At 38.9% G+C, this 19,879-nt stretch overlaps 1 long non-coding RNA gene across 2 annotated transcripts in view; it reads left to right on the top strand.

Moving 5' to 3' along the window:
- Nucleotides 1-19,879, top strand: part of LOC141517205 (uncharacterized) — a 324,047-nt gene that overhangs the window by 98,482 nt on the left and 205,686 nt on the right. Inside the window, exons 1-2 of one of the 2 annotated variants that reach the window (XR_012476806.1) lie at nt 6,682-6,873; nt 7,493-7,673. This is a non-coding gene — a long non-coding RNA (uncharacterized LOC141517205). Of the gene's footprint in view, nt 1-6,681; nt 6,874-7,492; nt 7,674-19,879 lie in introns of those variants that run through there. The other variant, XR_012476807.1, reaches the window with a different exon arrangement.

Below are 19,879 nucleotides of genomic sequence, written 5' to 3'. Positions count from 1 at the left end.
CTCACAACAACCCTAGGGTATAGATACTATATTATTCCCATTTTACAGATGAGGAAACTGAGGCTAAGAGAGGACCAGGAATGGCTTCAGGTGGGAAGAGTGACTGTGTTAAGTGCATCTTGAAGGAAGAAAATAATTCAAATAATTCAAAGGAGTAAATTCCAGTCATGAGGAGCAGTCAGTGCAAGGACACAAAAATGGGAGATGGAAAGAAGGCCAGATTGACTGAAAGATAGGTTCAGGCAAAGCTGTGAAAGGCTTTAAAAACTAAACAAGGAGTTTTTAATTGGTTCTAGAGCCATTAAGAACCTAATGGTATTTAATGAGTAAGGTAATGACACGGTCATAATTATATTTAAGAAAAATATCTCTAGCAGTAATATAGAGATATGGAATTGAGGTGAAGAAAGATTTGATGCCTGTGGATAGTTAGGAGGCAATTGCAATAATCTAGAGAAGAGGTTATAGCAAGGGCCTGGACTAAGGTTGTAGCTGTGTTAAGAGAGAGAGAGAGAGAGTGTCCCATGAAAGAGATGATATTGGGGTACAAATGTTGTAAGATCTGGCAAATCATTGAATATGTGGGATGAAGGAAAGTAAGGAACGAATGATGCCAATATTATGAACCTTGGAGATGGAAGAATGTGCCTCTACAGAAATAAAGAAATTTATAAGAGAGGTGGCTTTGGTGGGGAAAATTATTTATATTTTGGATATGTTGATTTTGACATATCCCAGGGATATCCAATTAGAAATATCTAGTAGTCAGCTGGTGATGTGACTGAATGAGGTTTATGGGAAATTCTGGGGCTAGATCTTGTATACCAGGAGACATAGGTAATTAAACCCATGTGTGTTGATGGAGTTATCTGGAGACAGAAAAGAGTAGAGGGTCTAGGACAAAGCCTTTAGAGATAACCGTGGTTAAAGAGCTTGATCTGAATGATGAGCCAGCAAACTGAGACTAAGAAAAAGCAATTAGATCAGTAGGAAGTGAACCAGGAGAAAGTAGTGTCATGAAAGTTCATAGAGGAGACAGAATCAAGGAGGTCAATGTAAGCAAAATTATCAAAAGACAACAGATAGGCCAAGAAAGAGAGGACTTTAAAATGGTCATCAGACCTGAATATTAAGAATTAAAATCTCAGATCTATTTGTATATTTGATTATGGTACTTAGCATGATTTTTGTTTTATAGTTTAAAAAAAACCCTAAAATACTTCAACCGATGTATTCATTTTAAGATTCTGAAAATATTTTTGTTGCTGTTTGGTTGTTTCAATTGCGTCTGATTCTTTGTGACCCCATTTGGCAAAGATATTGGAGTGATTTGTCACTAAGGCAACCAGGATTAAATGACTTGCCTGGGATCATAAACTAGTAAGTTTTGGAGGCAAAATTTAAATTCATGAAAATGAGCCTTCTAATTCCAATTCCACTGGTTTATCCACTGCACCATCTAGATGCCCTAAAAGAAATATTCTTTTCTTCTACTAGATCTTCAGTGAATTTTTTGACACCACACTATTGAAGACTTTTTTGGAAACTTGGGGTCTTCTTTAGACAGAGAATTTTGAATAGTATGTCCAATGGGGAAGAAAAGATGTGATGACAACAGAGGACTCACTAATTATTATGGAAAAAGTGATGAGTGTGCATGGATGACAAATATATAACTGTGTCCATATTGATAGACTCTGTTAGAAACACTTCTTAGGGCTTAATCAAGATGACTGTTCAAAGTTAAAATTTAAATGAAAAAAAAAATTAGTGAAGGATGAGTTTTCCCCTGGTGGGACTAGGGACACCACTTTTCACAGGCCTGCCATTCTGTAGACATTTCTATATTTAAGATCCCATATTATTCTGAAATGGCAACACATGGGACTCCCCAGCCCACTTGAGGACAAGACGACCATAATTGATTTTTAAAAAAGAAAGCAATGTTGACTCCTCTATACCCCTGATGCATTATATTATTTTGCTCTAGGATCCCTGCCAGGGTTCAGTGGAAGAGTAGGCTCATTCCAAGTTCCTTTCCTTCTCCAAGGAAAAAAAAAAGACCTGACTCTGAGCAATACTTAAAGCTTTATATCTCTAAGGGAATGCTGCTAAAACTAATTCCCTAGAAGACTTGTTCTCCTGATAGGGGTAGGATTCCATCAGACAGTGTGGTCTGAGAGGAAGGGACCCTATTTTTTGTTGTTCGTTCCTTTGGATTCTGCCAAAAACAGGCTGCTCTCTCCTATGCCCTCAGTGTTCTGTGCTCTCCTTTATTTTGGCTCTTTAGATTGAGAAAGTTATTTTGGGTTCTCTTTGCTGGTTCTAGATGCTTCTCAGAGTATTTCCTGGAAGAGGTGTGGCAGGGTCTGAGGAAGGGATTGATCTGAAGATCTCTTGATCCTTTTCCACTGAAAAGTGTCTTTTTCATCTCCGCTTTTTCATCTTCTGATCTTCACTATGTGAGTGACCACTTGTTTCTACAAGTGGGTAGTGTTTCTCTGATTAGACTGGCTACAACTAAGATAAGAAATCTTGTTGGCTTCTTCAGAATTTTGTCCCTCCCTATCTTTCAAGTATTCTTACACTGTACCACCTCTATGTTTTATAAGATTCAGCAACCATTTTGGCTGTTCCTAACACATAGCATTCAAATCTTAGTACTTAGATCCTTTACAGTCTGAAACGCTGCCTAGTTTCCCTGACTTCCTTTAGCTCAAATTCCACCTCCTGCAGGAGACTTTGTTTCCCATTCTACCCTACTCCCTTGCCCCACAGCTAATACCTTCCCTCACAGATTACTTTCCACATACTCTGTGTTTATCTTTTATTTACAATCATTTACATGTTATCTTCCCTATTAGAATATGAGTTTCTTGAGGGCAAGAACTATGTTTTTACTTTTCTTTGTCTGCCTGGGATATAGAAAGTGCTTAATAGATGCTTCTTGACTGAGTAAGTTATTTTAAATAGGCCCAGTCTGTCTATTTAGAAATATACATGATTACATGACATCCATTCGGAAAGGTGGCTACCACTATCAGAATACTTAAAAAAAATAAACAGAACTAATTTTGTAAAGCAGTGAAGCCTGGTTGGACTCCACAAAGCTGGATGAATTGAGACTCCAAATTACAGGAAAAATCGGAAGTTGGTGATCTGTTTCCCAGCTAGTGTGTGTGTGTGTGTGTGTGTGTGTGTGTGTGTGTGTGTGTGTGTGTGTGTTTACAGTTCCCCCAGTTCATCAGAGACCTTACAAGCAATCTCATCCTCTCAAACAACCAGGAACTGGTAATATTTTCTGCTGTGAAAAATATCTATCCCGGCTGCAAAGTCTATTCCTGTCTCCTAAGGGATTAAAATTCCATCAGCCCATGCGGTGGGTGGGTGAGGGTGTTAGCAGTGCAGGTTGTCTTTGCCTGTGTCTTCTCTGTACTATCTCTGCTGCCTGGATCTGCACCATCCTCTTTACAGACTGTATTCTTCTCAGTTCTCATGACATCATTAGGGCCTTGAAGTGCTTGGGCTCAAAGTTCAGTGGCTAAGCCTGGGGTGTGTTATTGAGGGGTGGGGTGGGGATGGGGGTAAATGTATACTAGCTTCCTTAAGTGAGAACACATATCCTGCCTCCTGCCTCCTACTTCCTCCCCCCACCTCCCCCTGGTGCTACAGCCACAGCCACAGCCTCAGCAAACCATGCTGATAAATCCTAAGTGGTGGATAGGCTTATTGGTACTCAGGAGAATTTGGACTCATAACATTCGGGATGAAAGAAAAAAAAGCTTAAAGCTGTTCACCAATCGAGAATGAAACATGTCTACTGCGCCAAGTTGCCTTAACACAGAATAAATCTGTGAGCCATTAGCCTTCACCTTCTCTGCCTGTCTCCCCCTCTCTGTGTGCCCCCCTCCCCCCTTTACTTGGAGAGTGTGTATCTGAGCATCTACCAGTTTGAGGCAGACACAACCTCTAGTAAAGTCATCATGGCTGGAATCTGATCCTAGATTTGCCTTAAAATATACTTTGATCAGTGAACATTAACCAAAGTGTAGACAAAAGGTCACTCGGCCTCAGGGCAGAAGTAGGAAATTTTATGTACACAACCCACTGCTGAGGGAGTCCAGGGACAGACAGCATCAGGAGGCCAGCGGCTGAAGGGCTTTGCCTCGGATATTCAGCCACTTTGAACTTAGTGGGGAAGCAAATTGTTGAAGCAAAACTCCTCCCTCCAATGACCACACGATCCCTTGTGCATTCCTGACCGGGCCAGAAAAAGAGAGCCTAGTCCCAGCATAGGGATCATATTTTGACGTAGGACTTCAATTGCAAAAAAAGAAGAAAAAAAAAGAAAGAAAAAGAAAGAAAGAAAGAAAGAAAGAAAGAAAGAAAGAAAGAAAGAAAGAAAGAAAGAAAAAGAAATGTTGATGACCAGCGCAAATGTATCGATTTGTTTTTTTCTCAATAGACTATAGTGTTGTTGGTAGTTAGGAAAAGAGGAGAGCGGGTGAGAAACAGAGTTGAATCTACTTCTTAGAAGCCTGGGTTATCAAACTCATTAATCTACATGTCAAGAGGCTAGGAATGAATAATTGTGTGTAGAATTTATCTGCCAACATGATAGCTACTTTTCAGCTTTCTCTTCAGAGCTCTTTCATTGTGTTTGCCTTTATTATATGCTTTGTCTTTCCTATTTCTAGTCTGTTGGGGAGGTATAGAAATATGGACCTCAGCACCACAGAGGACAGTTGCTTTGAAACATGACACTGGTTAGGTCTTTGCATGCACATCTATTCTCACTCTGAGAGGCGAGGTTTCATTATTAGTGTTGCTAAAGCATTTGCTATCACATCAAAATAGGTTCTAATTGGAAAAAAATGAAATATTCGCTTCCCTCCTCTCTGCCCCCACCACCAGTTTCCTATTTTTGGTCATTTGCTTTCTTTTTGATCCATCCAATTGTTGATGGTTCTTTCTGAGAGGGAAGGAGCTGGAATGATTTTGGGGGTTTACAAACAAACATTCCCATCTTTTGTAATGAAGAGATGAGTCTGAGTGCTGGTAGATCTGAAAAGCTGATCTTTTCTCACTGGTATTTTTACTAAGGTTTCTGATCCGTGTGGGGGGCATTTCTCTTTCTGCACAAAGTGAAAACCCTTTCATGAGGACATTTAGACATTATGGATAATACCTCACATGTCTTATCAATGGTTTGTAGAGGGAATGGAGGGAGGAAGAGACTTTAGAACTCAAAACTTGAAGAATAAAATGGTAAAAATTATAGAAAGAAAAAGAAAAAGAAAAAGAAATGACACCATGCATAGGCACCCTGTATTTAATAAAAACAAACACCAGAATAACAGGCAGAGGCAAAATGTACTTCTGTAAGAACTTGTTCTTGGCCTTTGTTTTTAAGAAAACTCTTTCCTGGGTCTGTGACTTAAGGGACAAAAATTATGACTTGGAACTTTTATTCCTACACTGCTCTGATCTTTACTTCCCCTGGATAGAGGAAGGGAGCAAACAGATAGGTGAAGAAGAGGAAGGGCAGAATGGAATTTTACCACTGCTGTAACTCAGTCATTGTTGGTTGTACCCAGAATGAAAGTGCAGCAAGTCTAAGTAGTTTCAGCAATGTTTCCTTCTTCCCAGGAGCATGTGAGCTCTGCTTCTGCCTTGTCAGCCACATTTATGATGTGTTCATAATTAAATGTCCACGAAGCTCACAGCATGCTGACCACAAAGGGGCCATAAGCAGTACAGATAAATGAGATCGAGAGATGTAATATTGCTTCACTTGTGGGCTTAGTCTGATGTTAAAGATTGTCAGTGATAATTATTAATATGTGACCTGGTTGAGTCTTTATATGAACAATCACAATTTTAATAAAGTGGTAAACTCCACGGTTGCTATGTACTCACATTCTGCGACTGACACTCTCACTTTTCATTTCAGAATTTTAGAATGGCTTCCTTTTTCTCTGTTTTGCCAGTGATATAATAACCCATTAATGGAAGCCTGTGCTGTAATGCAATTGATGTAAAAGTCTAGCGATGATAATAAGCTGAAGGATGCCGCTGTTTCAGCCCCTTTCTTTGCTGTGAGGGAATCGTTCTGGGAGTGGAAGGAGACACAGTGATACTAGTGGCTGGCTGGTGGACAGGCACGATCTAATCACCCACAGCCTATGCATACTTTTATCTCAGCTCTAAAGCACTTGGGGCACCCTGCTCTTTAGGGCCTCAGCCTGGCTTCTCCAGAATGACTGGTTTTCCAAAGACTCTGCTCTCCAAAAGGGTAGCTTATCTTCCCTTTTCAGCTGATATCTTTGTAATTCAGTGACAACACTTAGGATTCAGAAGGAAATTCAAGCCTTAAGACTGGGCCTGTCAAGTCTGGAAAATAAAGATAGACTGTGTGCTTAGTAATAATAATGATGATAATTGCAACTCTTTCTATTGTCAAATTATTTTGTATTTACTTATCTATATTTGAGTTGCATTTCTCCTTCCTCCTAACCCATCTAGAATGTAAGCTCATTGAGGACAAGAAACATTTTGTTTTTGTTATTTTCTTAGATTCCCAAATTAAAAACAATCTTTATCCTTCATTCTCAAAGAAGACCATGACATCAGGGATGTGATGCCATGACAAGCACATGAATTGGATTTGAGTGAGGGGATGCTATGCTAAGTCTCCCACCTCACTTTCTCCTCCAGAGTCATCTGGGCCCAGTGACCAAATCTGAATCAGGATGACTGGAGACTACCCTGGATGTGAAGCAATTAGGGTTAAGTGACTTGCCCAAAGTCACACAGTCAATAAGTGTCAAGTGTCGGAGACTGGATTCGAACTCCTGTCCTCCTGACTCCAAGGTCAGTGCTCTATCCACTGCATCACCTAGCTGCTGCAGGGGTTTTTTGGTCTTAAATTGTTTCAGTTCCTCTCATATTCCTCAAGTAGCTGTTGGCTACTTGAGTTTGGTTCTGCCTATGAGGAATCATTTATTCAGACTGGGAAAGCAAGGGTGGAAAGAAAAATAAAAATATATTAAAAGAAGTTACAACACATAAGAAAATAGTAGGTAAAGAGAGACAGAGACAAAAGAGCAATCAAGCAGAGTTGACTGGACCAGAAAGTCAGAAGTGACTCAGGCCCCAAGCAGAGGTCTCATCCATATTTTTATGGTCTTGTCCTTATCCGGAGGGCAAAAGGTGATTCGCTTCCCCTAACTGGGCCCAGAATTAGGTAGAGAATTGAAGCCTAAGGAGGTCAGGATACAAATTTTGCATTAAACAATGAAACAATGGTAGTCGATTGATATCTCAAGAATAGAGAACCTCTACCAATTTAACAAGATTTAACAGCCTTTTAGATTAATTGTTTCTGTTACCTTCATAATTCTCTATATCTTTTCCCTGCATCAATATCAGCAAGGAACTTTGGCACACCACAAATGCAAGGCAGATACTAGCATATGATATCTGTTGACAGAATGCAGCAACCTGACTCATCCTAACCTGTCACTGGATGGACCAATCTAACCCTGAAAATGATGGTGCCGAAGCATCAACACCTGGCAAGGGATTGTTGGCAAAGGGCAAGTCACAGAGGAGCAGACAGAGGCACCGACTTTTGAACCTCCAAATTTAAAAATGAAGAAACTAAAGCACAGGTAAGGGTTAAACTAGATGATCAACAAGTTCTCTTCTCACACTTAATTTCATTGTGCTTTTTAATTGTCCAAGGCCACATCTTTAGTGACAGAGGCTCATAAAAGGCCTCAATGGGAGGGGAGCTAGGATCTCATGCTTTTATGGAAGCTCTGAGAATCACAGACTTAGACCCTCTACCTCCAATCCTTCTTTTCAAGGTTTTCTACAGTGAAGTCTAAACACTTGACCAATGTGAGGGTCCCATGGAGCCCTGGATGAGGACTCCAGAAATTCTTAGATTTTGTCTGTGGTCATAGTTCTTGGTCCTTGGCTGCTGCTGGGTAAGGGTCATATGGGCTATATTTAATCTTAGCCTAGGCATTTATCCTATGTTGTTAAGCAATAGAATTTTAAAACTCAACTCAACAAATATTTATATTTAGGAATTATAGTGAAAATTCCAATCTAGGTATTGATTCTTATCATACCATACCCTAGGTGGAGTCAGTATTCTCTGTTTTATTTCTTAATTACAAAACAAAACAAATTAACAGCAACAAACCCAAACAAATAAGCCCATACCCCAAATAACAGGGAACAGAATGAATAAAATTATAGTGAAGAAATTGTTTTCAATTGCTTCACTTAGTACCCAGTTTCCTAATTATTCCAGTTTTGTTCCTCAGTTCTAGGCATATCTCTGGATTGATTAGAAAAGGAATGAATAAAAATCTAGCAATGAATAAAAATCTAGTCTCCTTACATTTTTATTAGGCACAGAACTTGGGCACAGCAAAGAAACTAAGGTCTAAAGAGGCAGTGAGATGAAAATCAATAGGTCATTGCAAGTTTCTGAGGTCATGGGTTGGGGAGTGGTGAGTGTGAAGGAATAGAGCTCTCTAGAAGCTTTGTCCCAGTTCTTTCATTCATTTGTTCACTGATTCATTTGTTAAGTAACCATTTATTTAACACTTACTATGTATGCAAAGAACTGGGTTTTGAGTTGTGTTTTCAATTCTTATGACTATTCTTTTGTGTCTGATTTCATTTAGCTTAATATCTTTAGGGCTCTTGAGTTTATGGATCTGAGCTAGTTTATATGACTTAAAAATATACATACACACACACACACACGCACACACACACACACACACACACACACACACACACACACACATATATATATATATATATATGCATATATGCTTCTTCTTATTCAGGAATTTGATGCTCCAAAATAATACTGTGATACCAATCATCATTACATCTTAAGTGCCCTCCTATGTGTGACCATGAATCTTGGTGTATTCCTGAATAAAAGGGTTGGCAATGTGTGATTATATCCCTTTGACTGAATCTATTCATGTGGGAAAAGTGACCCAGGAATTATTATTCTATTCAGACCTTAAGCCCTTATCAAACTTTTGATATATCATGACCACCTTCCCAAGGAGAGTCACAATTTCTATGGGTGAGTAGCAATGAACCCTAATTTGTGTCTTGAATTGTCTGCCTACAAACAGGAGTAGCTAATCTTCGCTCCTGGGTCAAATCAAGGCACTGAACATTAAAAATAAAGTATATTGATGCCTTTTGTATTTATATCAGTATTTTCTAGCTATTTCCCTCCCCTAGAACTGAACTCTTATTTGTAATGAAGGAAAATAATTAAGCAAAGGCAACTGACTCAATGATTATATTTGACAAGGTAGACAATGTTTTGCCTATTAGACCCCTCCTTCTCTACCTGGAAGAGGTTGGTCTGCATGGGTATGTTGGCAAAAATTTAACAATTTTCTCTCAGAATATCTATCTATCTATCTATCTATCTATCTATCTATCTATCTATCATCTATCTATCTATCTTCTATCTATCCATCATCTAGCTATCTATCATCTATCTACATGCATACACATACACACACACAGAGCTTTTGTTTGTTCTTGATTTTTGAAGAGGACCAATGATGTCATGAAGGTATTGTCTGGACTTGTGCATGAATCAGATTTAAGCAAAGTCAAGTTATGCAAGGTTTTTGACCTCACTCTTTTCAAGTCACTGAAATGTAATGGCAAGATAAAAATCAAGGCGACTGGCGATGACCCAGGATGTAGTGGATGAGCTTGGAATCTTTGATGCCTGACCAAGCACTAAGTGTTCCACAGCACCTACTTTAGCAGATTTCATGGTTGTTGGAATAAACTGTTCTCATCTGCTGATTCTGCTCGGAATAGACATCCCCCTAACTCTCCAATCGGTTTGAAGCCTGTCAGTTTATCTTAACTTGTTTTGCCCTTCTGCTGAGATGGTTTTTAAAAGGGTGTGGATACAACACATACAATGGTTTCTTGATGCCACAAGTGAGAGCTGGATGGGAGGTAGCTTCCAAAGGTAGATGAGCAGCTCTCACATCAGAAGTGCTAGTCTTCCCTAAACATGCCATACTCTTCCCTCTCTCTATCTATCTGTGTATGAATGTATTTTTATAAACTTATTTATTATATATGTATATAAGAAATTATGCACAGAACATATGGTTAAGTTTAATTTACATTATTAAAATTTTACCATCATTTTCTTAATTCTAGACAATAAAAAAAGACTTTTATTTATAACAATTGTTGATTACTGTGTAATCTCACTGAAAATTTAACAATAGGCTCCCAAACTGGTTGGAATAGCTCTAGCATGTTTCATTATTTGGAATCGTTATTAGTTTTTCATTTCCTCAAAGTTCAACTTATTTTTGGTGATCTCCTCTGCTTTGTTTTTTCATGTATTGTTCTACTTTTGTTTATTTTTCCATTTCTTTTCAATTTTTCATGTTTCCAGGAATTTCTCATACTCATAATTTTTCTATTACATTCATATCCCAGGAACTATTCAACTATTCCTCAATCAACTGGATCCCTCCTATTTTTTTCTTTTCCAGTTATTTACTAATACTAAAAGTGATTTTATGAATCTTTTGGTATAGAAAGGAACTTTGATTCAAATCCTAATTTCTACAAGAGACTTTTTCTACCCCTGTCCTTTTCTTTCACTCTTCCCTGAGATTAACTCTCAGTCATTTTTCAGTTGTACCCAATTTGAAACCTCTTTGACAAAGATATTAGAATGGTTTGCTATTTCCTTCTCCAGTTAATTTTGCATATTAAAAAACTAAGACAAAATGGGCTAAGTAACTTGTCCAGAGTCACATGGCTAATAAATGTTTGAGGTCAATTTGAACTTGAGATGAATCTTCCTGACTCCAGCCCATCACCATCCACTGTACCAACCACCAAGTAACCCTATGTTTTTCTTGTATTTATATGGTTGTTTGCAAGTTGTTTCTTTCATTAGAACACAAGCTCTTGAGGGCCCTGACTGTGATTTTGCATTTCCTTGGTATCTCTCATGCTTAAGCACCCCTATTAAGCACTTAATAAATGGTAGTTCACTGATTGTCTTTATCTCTTTGGGATTCCAGTAATAGGTTACTGGCTCAATGATTATGAAGAAAGTAGTCATTTTTCATGAAAAATACAAAAATTTTTATCCACAATGATGGCCAATTCACAAGTCATCCATAAGTGTGTTAATGTATGCTTTCTAGACAACCTCAGTAATGGCTGCCTAGTACTGTTCTGGAGACCAGAAAAAGAAGTAGAAAACAAGAATCCTTTCTTGGGTAACTTCTGTCATTATTGAAAGGATAAGTCTGCAGGCAGGTTGGTGTGTGAATTATGCAAGAAATGATCTCTGGGTCTATGGAGAAGTAATTTGGGGACTGAGTTAAACTACCCAAGGATGCATGAGCCTGGAGAATAATGTTGTATTATCTGGTTGGAGTCTAGCCACTTCTTCAACTTGCCAGCCTGTGCAAACTGCTAACGCTACACATTTAAGTGACGTATATATCAAAATGGAATCATAGCTTGATGACATAAATTAAAGTAATTATATTCATTAGCATGATAAAAAATATGCAAACAAATGTTTATTAAATGCAACCATATATCAACCCCAAATGCTTCTGTGTTATATCTTTGTTGGGGAGCTAAATCTGCTCCAGCATTTTTTGTCAAAGTTGGCCTGTCATGCTAAGCCTAATTGACACTAATAGGCTTGTGAGGAGGAGGAGCCAGACCAGAATATCATGCAAATATAGAGATCCAAAGAATCGTTAACTGGTTATAAATATGTCAATGTGCCTTCAACCAGGAGACTCAGACAAAGGAGTGCTATTGGGATAATAAAAATGTCCATTACACTTTAATAGATGAGAACAGGTAAAAGAGGGGATGGCTGCCTGTCATCCACATACTTGCAACACAAAGTGAATCATGGGGCTGTGGCACAGAATCTAGAGGCATTTCTTCTCCATGTATTTGATTTAATGCCTAATATTAAAAGTGAATCTTTTCTTTTCTTTTTCCAAAAAGAGCCTCTTTTCCCATTTTTACAATAAGTGAAGACAGGACAGTGTTATTTGAGCTTTCCTTGATGTGACATAGGTACTCTCTCATAATTCTGGTGTTATCCCTTCCTTGGGGAAAGGGTTTTTGTTTATAAGTGTTTCTGTCTGTCTTTTAAGTCTTCTCATGCTTGTTACAGAGAATATGCTGCTTTCTGTGTCCTAAGTACTGGCACAAGGGAGGTTGGGTCTTAGGGCTAAATTCCTCAGTTGAAGGGTTGACCCTTTGGGAACTACCTCCCATCTTTCAGGGTTTTTGTGGGCACCATCCCAATGCTCTAATTTGTTGAATAGGTCACTGAGGATATCCTAGGATACAGCTTGTGATCATGGCTTCTGTGAAACTTAGAAGAGATATATTCATGAAAGTTGGGTTGATTTAAGGGGGTTTTAGATCTGTACTCCCGACAGACCTCTCCACTTTAGTAATTGGATCTGATCTTTGCCTACTTCTGGCAAAGGATAAGTAGATAAGAATCTACCTATGGGGGGGTCCTGGAGTCTCAAAACCTTTGCTCTCCCTCTGGTTACTTTTTCTAATACATCCTACTTTCTTTGAAGCACAAGGAATAAATAAGATGCTTAAGCCACATATATTGAATTTACCCATGGCTGGTCAGAAACTCTCTTTTAGGAAATTCAAAATTCATGTACTATTGCTATGAGTTGACTTCTCTGGGAAAGTAGGGGTTTGTGAAGTGAATAATGAAATCTTATCTTTTTTATGTGTTGTGAGTCTTTTCTTTTGGGCTAAATTCTCCCAATTTACTGTCATAGTTTGAGGGTCCTTAGAAGGCAGTTGTTGCTATTATTTATGCCTTTCAGAGTTCCATGAATAACATTGAAGGGCTAGAATTTTCTGGTACAGTTGCTCAAGAGCTCATTGATATACTCCTCAAATTGGGTTTCCAGTTAGATTTAATTAACTTTTTTTAGAAAAAAAGAATTTACCATATAGCAAGGATAGTTGTTACAGTAATATTCTATTAAACCAGAAGCATATTCACCCCTTAAATACACAAGATCCCTGGGAAGAGTGGGCTCAAACTTAGTACATATGGCAAAGGTAAATTATCAACTTGTGGTTACTGAAAGTGCTTTTCTCCCTTGGTAGAGTTATCAGGATATTTCCCTTAGGTTTAGCTCTTTTGGGGATCTCTAAGGGTTAGTACCCTGGTAGAGTCCTGAAATTGCCTTTCCTCAGTGTGTCTAATTTGTCCAGTGCATGTCTCTTAGCTTTTGATGCAGAGACTGCCATTAGCCACAAGTGCTCTGGAGACAACCAAACTAATATTAATGGGAATTCTAGATTTTCCAGCTTTTTTAAATTTACAAAGTAAAGGGGCTGGGGCGGGGAAGAGAAGAAGTGGAGAGGGGGAAATAAGGAAGGAGGAAGAAGCTAAAGTCACTCTTCCCTACCCAAGGGCAATGCTTGACCTTCACCACTCTAATTTTTGCTTTTGGAATGGTAAAATTTCCATCCAGGCTTGCTGTTTTATCTTATAACCACACAAGATTTGGATGAATATCTTCAACAAATCAAAATAGATTTCCTAGCTGCCTTCATCTACTTTCATATAATGATTGAAAGCCCCTATGATCCTTTCAAATTGATTACTGACTTCTTATCCCTAGATTGTCTTTTGGGTCAATTGACACAATTGAACTATTTGAGTTTTCTTTAATTGTTCATGGGGGGGGGGGGATATAGTACTTTTCAGTTCATTGCAAGCTAGATGCTGCAGTGGATAGAGTGCCAGGCCTAGAGTAAGGAAGATCTGAATTCAAACTTGTCCATATATACTGGTCAAGTCACTTAACCTCTGTTTGCCTCAGTTTCTTCATCTGTAAAATGAGAATAATAAAGTGTTTCTAGGGTTATTGTGAAGATCTAATAAAATAATAATTATAAAACACAGTTTATGTTTAGTATATGTCTGTCAGCTTCTGGTACAGAATATTATTATTGTTGTTATTATTATTATTATTATAATATTTTATTTGACAGGCACTGTGCTAGATAGTAGAGATGGAATAGGGACTGTACCTATTATTTTATTAATATAGAGAATTCCAGAATATGTAAAATCCTGCTACCAATTATCATTTTCTCTGCAACTAGAGGTTAAAAGAAATTACTCAGGGTCACCAAGTTAGCTGATTCTGGGAATACAAAGACACTCCCCTTCCCCTCCCCCCCCCCAGAAAAAATTCCTTGTTCTCAAGAAACTTACACTCTGAGGTTGAGATTGGGTGTGAATAGCTTGAATATAGGTAAAGAAATACAAATCATATACAAAGTCAATTCAAGTAATCTCCCAGAAGGTAGGCAGGAAAGGCTTTAGGTAGGCAAGGATACTTGGAGGGAGCTAGGGATTCCAGAGGCAGAGGTGATTTGGGACAGGGAAGATTTGTTTTCTGAGAATCCACATTGTTCACTCAAAAGCAGTGAAAGAGATGATAAAGGACAGTGGAGTTTTGAAGTCAAACTACAGTTGGAAAATAGGGTGATTGGAGTTCATGTTCTGTGCCATTATTGGTCTGCCTCTGGTTTTACAGTACACTTTTAAGGAAATTTTTTGGTTTGCCACTGTAAATTTGCATTTTTCCTTTCCCTAAAAAAATGGGGGAACACGTAATTTATTTCTGTAGTGGGGTTTATGTCGCTTGGAAGTGAACAGATGTTAAGAAAACAAAGGAACACATACCACTTTTGTTTCTGAGCCATTGGTGATCAATCCTGCATACTTTACTGCGTCAATGTTTTGGGGATGGATATTTCCGAGTCATTTCAATCAAAAGTGGTGCCACTCTGGGCTTTAAACAAAGGCAGAGATTTATTTTTTTTCTGGCAGTGCAATCCTCAAAGATTACACTTCCTGCAACATTTTTAGCCACGTCAACATTCCTTAGAAAATACAAATATGGGCATTATTTCATGGAGATGGCACTGGGTAATATAATAAAATGGATTTATTTCATCTTAATTTATTTAAAATGTGCATAGACAGAACTGGGATAAAATCCATGAGATGAAATATCTCGTTTGCATGAATATATTGAAAAATTCAGCCATCTTCTAAGTTTAAGAAAAAAAAAGCTAACCCTTTTTTCCCCTCAGAATAACAGGAAGAATAGTGATCTTTTTAAAACAAGAAATATAAACTTGACAGAGAAAAGTGATTCATGCTCTACTGTTCCCTTGAAGGTATGAGGGACTGATGTAGACTACAACTGAGTTGAGAAGTCTTGGAAAGGAAATTTTGGAAAGGGAATTAGACATTTTTGAAAGGAGAGGGGCTGGACTATGGCGACTTGGGGAGGTGAATTTATTTTTGAAAGAAGAAGTGTACAACCTTATTATAATAGGGTCATTTCTCTTTCCTTTTATTGATCATATATTTAGAATGGGAAATGACCTTAGAAATTATCTGATTCAACTCTCATTTTACAGATGAGGATGTCAGCCTCAGAGAATTTAAATGACTTGTCCAAAGTCATATAGTTAATCATTGGCATAAACTAGAATTTGAATCCTGATCTCTGATTCAGTTCTAATTCCTTTTTCATGCTGCCTTCCTATTTCTGACCCTGCATTTTTTCCCTCCCTCCCTCCCTCCCTCCCTCCCTCCCTTCCTTCCTTCCTTCCTTCCTTCCTTCCTTCCTTCCTTCCTTCCTTCCTTCCTTCCTTCCTTCCTTCCTTCCTTCCTCCTCTCCTTTCCTCCTGTTAGGTAAGAGAGAGACAGATATTTAAAAAGCCAAGATCTCCCACTGCAACCATCTCCAGAGACATCTCCATTCACATATCTGGTCACTGGACCCTGATGGATCTGGAGGAGAAAGTGAAGCTGGTGACTTTGCACAGCATCCCCTCACTTAAGTACAACTCACTTGCATGTCATGGCATCACCACATGATGTCATGGGCTTCTTCAAGAAAGAAGGATAAATAACAACAGCAATAATCTTCTGTCCTCCTATCCTTCTTCCTTTTCTACCTTCTCCACTTCCTTTCTTCTTTTTTCTTTCTTTTCCTACCTCATTTTCTTTCTCCCTCCCCCCCCTTTTTTTCTTCCCCTCTCTCCTTCTGTCCTCACAAGGTCTCTATTAATGAAATCAAGTAATTTATCTGGAATTGTGCTGAGTAATATTCAAAATGATTCAGATAGGTCCTGCTCTTTGGGACTTAGGATGTAAGACAGGGATATTGATATGAATGAACACAGAGAAAGCGCAGATGACAGATGGCTTCTTTTTTCTGCGCCCTTCAGTTTCTATATATTCAATCTGTACTGTGTATTTTACACTTGCTGATACCTTAGAGTCAGAAGATCTGGATCCTATTCCTGGCTCTATCTACCATTTCCTAGTTACCTTGAGTGAATGGCAAGCTCTCTGCATCTATTTCTTCATCTCTGAAATGAGGATAGTCCTGTCTACTTATTCCTCCCAGCTGCTAGTGACCCTTCTAATCTAGGTAATCTTTTATTTACCTTATAAATGTTAGCTACATGCTAATTTATGAATTTGCTGCATCTCCAAGTAAAATGTAAGGTCCTTGAGGGCAGGTATCATTTCACTATTATTTTTTTATTCTCAGAGCACATAATTATTGACTCATAAATGCTTGTACATTGGGAGAGAATGTTCTTCCGTGAAATTCAAATGAAGTGAGGTATAATTTGAAAATTCTACACATACCAGAGATTGTCTTTCAGTGATAAGGACTTTCATGTTTATGGGGCCTTAAAGTTTGCTGTATATTTACCTCCATAAGGTAATTAATACAAGTTTTATTATTATTCCCATTCTATGGAGGAAGATAGGTGAGCCCAGAGAGGCTAAGTAAATTTTGTGGTATGATCACACAGTTAGTAGGTGCTAAAGATGGGATTCAAACCCTTATCTCCTTGGTGATAGTGTAGGTATACATCCTCTTTCTGTAATATCATGCTGTCTGCCACATGCTGGCTAAAGGCTATTCTTATCTATTGCCGATAAAAGTTACATGGAAATAGATGTTCTCTTATTTTCTTTCACATTTTCTTTGTTATTTATTTTAACATTTATTTATTTTTAAAGTTTGAATTCCAAATTCTCTCCTACTCCCACTGAGAAGACAAACAATATAATATCAATTATACTAGAGAAGCTAGGTGGTGAAGTAGATAGAGCATCATCCCAGGAATTCAAATCTAGTCTAAAACACTTACTAGTTGGGTAATCCTGGGCAAGTCACTTAATCCCAATTAATTGCCACCCCTCCAAATTATACATGTGAAATTAAAGCAGATAGTCATATTTCAAGAAAAATACAATAAGAAAATTGTACTTCAGTTTGAACTTAAGAGTTCATTAGTTCTCTCTTTGCAAGTGGATATAATTTTTCATCATGAATCCTTTGGAATTGTCTTGGATTATTGTATTAATCAGAATAGCCAATTCTTTCACAGTTAACCATTATTACAATAGTGCTGTTACTATGCAGAATGATCTGGTTCTTCTCACTTCATTTTTTACCAGATTATATAGTTCTTGCCATGGTTTTCTGAAACCATTCCCTCATTTAAAAAAAATTATAAATAGATGTTCTAACCAAAAAAGCAAACAAAGCGAGAGGCCCTGTGGCCACTGATAAAATACAAAGACCTCTTCCAAGGGTTCTCATGAAGGACCCTCCTAAGAGCTCAGTGGGATTTCACTCCATTGGTCTGATGGTTGAGCCCAGGGGTCTTCAGGCTTCCTTCTGCTCTGCTTAAGAAATGGAAATGATTTATTGATCTATCCTGCTTTAAGCCTTATAATCATTTGATTAATAATTATTTATTAAATTCATACTATGATCCAGGAACCATAGCTCTGTGTGTAGAGACGCACATGCAATGACAAAAGGCAAAGAATGAAACAATCCTTACTCGCAAAGGGATTACAAAGCCTTTCCTTAGGACAGCTGCACCTAGAAGGTAATGAAATTATTACTATTATCTTTTTCCAGATGAGGAAACCAAAGCTCAGAGAAAATCTGAATGATTTAGCTATGTTCACACCTAGGAAATATTAGAATCAGACCCAAAGCCCCGTTTCCTAAATCCATGTCCAGGAATTCTGCTCTTACACCTCAGTGTTCTCTCCCCTCCTCTCCTCTAACGGGACCACATGTGAGAAAGGGGAGCTGTTCATCTCTGTCCATGATGCTCAGGATTCTGAGCTTTGCTTTATATCCCAGGGTGAAGCTTCAAGGACTGGAACCGCATTGGTGCTGGAGGTGCTGGGGGATTTCCCCACCGCCTGCAGACAATGGCAGGGAAGTCATACTGCCTGGTGTTTCCTCTGTGAGCTGAGGGCTCTCCAGATCAGGGCTGGAAGCCTCTAGAGGTTTTGTGGATCAAAACTTGCTTGAATTGGGCTTGGCTGCATTAGAGGGGAATTAGATGACACGGGGCTTTAGCTGACTGGTTTATCTACTCCTGTGTGCCTCCCGCATTCAGCCTCCCTTTCAGCTTGTTACTTAAAGAGCACAGAGGTCACCTGGTGTCGGCTGATATGTCTCAGAGTGAAGGTATCACAATAAACAGCAAATTAAGGGAGAAAAAAAAAACCCTCCCAAATAGATGACCCCCCGGCTCTCCAGCATGGGGGTTTCTAAGAGCAGAGTCAGTCCCTGGGCCAGACCTGTCTTTCTCTATATATCTTTAGGCTGTGACAGGGGGGAGAGGGGGGCGGAGGGAGGGGGTGGTAAGGGGAGAGGGGCTGTGGGAAAGCTCCCACACAGCAGCCGAGGTTGAGCTAGAGGCCTTCTCCTAGCGGTGGATAGTGGGTAAGGAACACTACCAGTTTTCTCTGTGGAACATGCCCTGAGGCTTTCCAACTTTACTCAGCATCCTGGTGGCCTGGGCTTATTCCAGCCAGCTGTGCACAGGTGAATGAACACACCTGGCTGGCTGTGAGTCAGGTAGTTCCCATGTGAAACCGAGCCTATTAGGAAAGTTGGTTGTTGTTCGGTCATGTCCAATGCTTCATGACCCCATTTAAAGTTTTCTTGGCAGAGATCCTAGAGTGGTTTGTTATTACCCTCTCTAGCTCATTTTCCAGAAGAGGAACCAAGAACAACAGGGCGAATTGACTTGCCCAGGGTCACACAATTAAAGAAATATCTGAGGCTGGCTTTGAACTCCAGAAGAGTCTTTCTGATTTCTAGGCCAGGTGCTCTATTGTGCTATGACTGTCCCAAAATTAGAAAAGGGAGGGCCATTAAAGATGGGACTAAAACCTTCATTTTAGAGAGAAGGGGGGGAAAGAAAGAAAAGGAAAGAAAGAAGAAAGAAAGAAAGAAAGGAAGGAAGAAAGGAAGGAAGGAAGAAAGAAAGAAAGAGAGAAAGAAAGGGGAGGAAGGAAGGGTTGGAGGAAGGAAAGAAAGAAGGAAGGAATCTGTTTTGTCCAGTTGACCATTTTAAAAAGAATAAGATCTGAGGGTGGCTATGTGGCGTAGTTGATAGAACACTGGCCCTGGAGTCAGGAGTACCTGGGTTCAAATCCGGTCTCAGACACTTTAACAATTACCTAGCTGTGTGGCCTTGGGCAAGCCACTTAACCCGTTTGCCTTGCAAAAACCTAAAAAAAAGAGAATAAGATCTGGAGTGAGAGCATGACTACCCCAAGGTCATACCATTAATGTGCCAAACTATGTAGTACTAAAAAGGGTATTCATTCAGGACTCAGAAACCAATATTTGTCCTGTTATTTGCTAGCAAATTTCCTCATCAATAG

This window comes from Macrotis lagotis, chromosome 1, assembly GCF_037893015.1.
Source record: "Macrotis lagotis isolate mMagLag1 chromosome 1, bilby.v1.9.chrom.fasta, whole genome shotgun sequence".
Classification (NCBI taxonomy): domain Eukaryota; kingdom Metazoa; phylum Chordata; class Mammalia; order Peramelemorphia; family Peramelidae; genus Macrotis; species Macrotis lagotis.
Note: the sequence above shows the minus strand (reverse complement) of the source record. Positions and strands in the feature narration are given on the sequence as shown.